Raw genomic sequence first — 5,002 nt, 5'->3', positions numbered from 1 at the left:
TAGAACAAGAGCTTCAAAGAAGGACCAAAGGACCACTCTGCTGTTTGTGTTGTCATTGATTGCCCTGTGTATTCTCTCCCGAACTTCCATGTATTCCTGTTCATGCTTTACAGATGTCATCGCCACTGTGAGCTCATTAATCATTTCTTCTAGCTTGTTCTGGTGAGCTTCTGTTTCCATTTGGGGGCCTCCCCAATATCAATTTGGGGGCCTCCCCAATATCAATGGTGAACATCACTATCTTTGGAGTCATGGTGGACATCCTACTGCTAAAACAAAACTTAAATGTTCCATCCATGTGAGCAGCAAAGGTGTATTTCCCACTGGACTCCCGGTCTCCTTTATAAATTCCTTTATTATCAGGCCCTGCAATCTCCACATCGATGTCCAGGAAGCCGCCCTCGGCCACCTCGAAGATGAGGCCCATCTTGGTGCCCAGGGTGACCCGCTCGAAGAAGCACTCCTCAGCATGCGCGTCGATGCTGACGAAGTAGCCCGAGACCGTGGCCCGGAGGGCAGCCCGGAGCACCAGCAACTCAGCGAGCGTCACCAAGGTGGGGCTGGGGCCGAAGTCAGGATGGGACTGCGGCCTCCAGAGCCGCCGTCGCCGCCGTCGCCGCTGCCTCAGCTCAACCGCATTTATTTGAAAAAAATTAACAAAAAGATATATAGGAAAAAGGAAGCAAACTACCATTATTTGTAGATAATATGCTTATATTCCTAGAAAACCAATAAGAATCTTATCTGACAATGGCTAAAAATGAAACGAGTCAAGCAGAGTAGCCAGCTTATAGATGATGTATGAAATCGGTAACTTTGTTATATATCAACAATAAACCACTAAGTATATGTAAAAGTTGATATTCTTAATAGCAACACAGAAAACCACCTAGGGAAAAAATTTCCAATAAATTCATGGAAACCATACAATACAAGAACAATAAAGATACAAAATTCTACTAAGAAAAGAAAAAGTAGACTCTATGGAGAGCCACATCTGTTCTAGACTGGGAAGACTCAAGACTACAGTTATGCCATTTCAACTATAAATTAGCCAGTAAATACGTTGATTCTAATGCAAATATCCAGCATGCTTTAAAAGAATAGACAAATTGATTCTAAAATTTGTTTTCTGTGGATATAACCAGGGCATTTTTGAAGAGAAATATGGATTAGCAATTGGAGATGAGACAATTTTGGAGGAGGATTGACCTGTCAGAGTGAAACTGAATTATAATACTACAATAATCAAAACAAAGTCATTCTAGCACCTGTTAGGTGGTAAACAAGACAATCAATTAGAAAAATACTGAAGCATATTTAACTATTTATAGGAATTTATTATACAAAAAAGGTCTAATTTCAAAGTCCACAAGTATTGATATTTGACATGAGTAGACACAATGGACATTTGGTAAAATCAGTCAAATTACATTGTATTAAGTATAACTGTGGCAGGATAGAAAGTAATAGTATGTGTTTTGACATGGAAAAAGCATCTGTGAAAACATAAAATATAAAATTTGATAGGTTTTGGGAAAAGTATTTTCTATTTTAATTTAATTTTTCTTTGGCCTTTTAATTGTAGTTTTTGGCAGTATTCTTACACTGTACAACTATAAACAACAAAAATGGAATTACCTGAACAGCTAGTCATTTATATCCATGATTATCACTTACAAGTCTTCCCATGTTATTTCAATCTCTATATTCTAACTAGGTGAAAATCATGCAAACTATTTCAAAATGACTTGATCTGAGAGTTCTCCTGTCCTCTTACCCTGACTGCTAGTGGTTGTCTATTTCAAATATGGAAAAAAAATTTGAAGTTCATAATTTTAACTTCTTAGCAACCTTCTTATATCTGGGAAATGTATATATCATAGTTAAGATTAATTCTCTGTGTCATCAACCCTGTCTTTCACTAGTAATGACATTCTTTTAAGGAAATTTGATTATACAATTTCCCTTCCATATTGATTTCCATCAACAATCTGTTAGAAAGGTTAACGAAAGAACTGAAAATACTTTGTAAGTTATTAAATGGGTTGTGCACATTGCACCAAAAACTTAACTATATATAAGGAAGCATGCACATTCATTTCAAAGAAAGTCAAATTTGAATTAATGATTATAGAAGAAATGCTAAATGATTGAATAAAATTAAATTCTCCTTGAATGGTAAGTAAAAGCTACGTGCAAACATGGATTGAAATGTAGTATAGTTTTTTTCAACAAAGAAATATGATACATTTAAGACTTCCTTATTGCCATTGAAAAAAATGCTACAAAGGGGGAAAAATGCTTTATCTGGAAAAGTCTGGGGTTACAATGAAATCATATTAGGTTAATATTTCAAAATTAATGTTATACAAAGTTTCAATTTGGATTTCTTTGATGTCAAATTTTTACTAACATATCTTTGTTTCATCTTTTATTTTGAATCATACTCGTTTGTCTACTAGAAACAATACTTGTTATAAGATATTTAAATATATTTATATACATATAATAAGATAAATGGAATATATGTATTTGAATATATTTGTACATATATGTATATATATAAATATAATCTTTTGCCTCTCTGATCCCATTAATCATTTAGGTGATTTTTCTTTCCAAACCACATCGTTTTGTCATTACATGGACATAGCAGCAAATATAAATACACTCACACACATACACACACACACACACAGATAAAGGTAATCCTATAAAAATCATGAAATTAGTGCTGATTCTCAAGATTTAACCCACTATAAAAAAATACTTTACTACAAAGAAGACAGGATCAATTCTTAAATCCACTTGTAAAATGATGATACTTTCTCCATACCTGAGAAATATTTTTCCTGAATGAATTAGAGACAAATGCGGTGACTTAAAACTGATCCCTATACAACAAAGATGATAAAGGAGTTAACTACAGGCCAGACATCTTAATCTGTAAGAGGTCTCTGGTGGTCAAGAAATCACATTCATTTTGCAGGATTATTTCAGGTGGCACAATTTCTTAATTACTTTTAGATGCCTCAGAATAGAGACCTAAATCCATCTAAAACTCCTGCTGCAACGATGACAATTCTGCTGAGGTTATCTCTGCATCTGCTGTGTGACCATGTTCCACATTTACCTTTAAATTTAAGCAAATTATGAAAAGCAACCCTGCTAAAGCTGTCATCATTGAATATCATCATCATCACATAACTGTTTGGACTTAAGAAAAAAGTTCAAACTGTAAAGGATTTTGGAAGCAGATGGTTGAACAAGAGAATCTGGAAGGAATTTCCAGGTTTCTCATCTTCAAAATGTCATGCCATGGCTCTAATGTCAATTGTGCTAACATGACAGAGAATGAAATCTAGGCTCAGAAAAGAGCACCTGCTAGTCTAAGGTCACTGAGGTAGTGGCAGAGTTGAGGCTTGCACCCAATTTACAGTGGCTCCAAATTTCACTGCTCCTTCCTGTGTGAATGACTTCTTGCATATCACAATCTGTTCTTACAACATATAATTTATGGTTTTATGACTCCTGTTGACAGCCTGTGAAGGTTTAAACTCGTCAGGCACTTGTCTTTTTGACTTTCCCTCTAGCCACAAACAAAGAGTTGGGTCAAACTAGCATCTCAAACAGCTAATCATGCAACATGAGAAGGCTGCAGAGGAGTCAGAAAGTTCCCCCCACCTCTCAGTCTTTACAGGAGTGTAGAATAGCACGGTTTCGGTTTCAAATTCCACATAGAAGATGACCAGGGCATTAACGTGGCTCTGCCAAGTTGATAAATTTAGCAAGACTCTAGAGGTGCAGAAAACTTGCCCAAGAAGACTTACAATTCTTAGAAAAGATTTGGCAATGGTGGTGTTTTATAGAAAAAGTTTAGAGGTATAACATGGTAACTTCTAACTTGGTATGTTACTGCCAAAAAATCATTATAAAACACAATCAGACATCTAGAGTTTTGTAAAACCATTAATAACTCAGTCATTTCATTTGGGTTGGAAAATTTATTTAAATATCAAAACACGTAATATTAGCAAAATGGGGTTCACAAGAAATGGCAAAAGAGTAATATTCGTTGAATGATATGAAGGTATTTGTTTCAGACACTTATTTGAAAATGCTCGTTTCACCCTCAGACGGTATTTTTAAAAAGTTTAAACTTGGCCCATAACAGCAGTTCAGAAAGAACCGAAAGAAGTTTTGAGAAGCAAGAAGTTGCATCGGCCATATCTGCAGAGCAATGGAAGAAATTTTTATTCCCTAAGCTTTCTGCATAGCCAGGATCTACATAGTGGTGAACTCAAACAGATGTGTGGAGTTTCTTTAATGTAGTTGACCAAGAATTTGCTTTGAACCATTATTTAGGAAATTTGATTCCTCTAGTCATAATAATAGGTGAGACACTGTTAAATGGACTGGGAAGTGTGGAGCAGTGATAAACCGACGGAGATAAATGAACTGTACAGAATTAGGGTGATAAAAAATCAAACCTAGGCTAGACCTAGGATAGAGAGAATTCTATTAACTACTTGAGACAAAGGACTTCATCAATATGAGGACAAGGAATTAAAAGCAAACCCCATAATCTCACTGTGTTTACCTCTATACATTATTTAAGACATTTACATGAATAAGCATAATATATATCACCGTATAAGAAAATGTATATACTTTGGTATATCATCTTTGTAAGCCTCATGATCTATAGTGCTAGCTAAATCTTTCTCAAATTTTGTGGTGCTTCTAGCAAGTACTGAGTAAAAAGAGTTTTGTCGGTGTTGTTTTGCAGAAGTCCTTGAACAATTGTATACTCAATTATAAATACATTTAAGAATGTGGTTTCCAGATACGTAGATGAGGTAAATTAGAGCTTTTGCTACATAGTACTTTTTTTGTTTTTGTTTTTGTTTTTTTGCGGTACGCGGGCCTCTCACTGGTGTGGCCTCTCCCATTGCGGAGCACAGGCTCTGGACGCGCAGGCTCAGCGGCCATGGCTCAC

At 35.6% G+C, this 5,002-nt stretch overlaps 1 pseudogene; it reads right to left on the bottom strand.

Annotated features, from left to right (window-relative positions):
- Nucleotides 1–6: 6 nt before the first annotated feature.
- Nucleotides 7–628, bottom strand: LOC103089150 (transmembrane emp24 domain-containing protein 2 pseudogene; annotated as a pseudogene).
- Nucleotides 629–5,002: the final 4,374 nt, after the last annotated feature.

This window comes from Lipotes vexillifer, unplaced genomic scaffold, assembly GCF_000442215.2.
Source record: "Lipotes vexillifer unplaced genomic scaffold, Lipotes_vexillifer_v1.1 C27388673, whole genome shotgun sequence".
Lineage (NCBI taxonomy): Eukaryota > Metazoa > Chordata > Mammalia > Artiodactyla > Lipotidae > Lipotes > Lipotes vexillifer.
The sequence above is the reverse complement of the archived record's forward strand: the minus strand, read 5'-3'. Positions and strand labels throughout refer to the sequence as shown.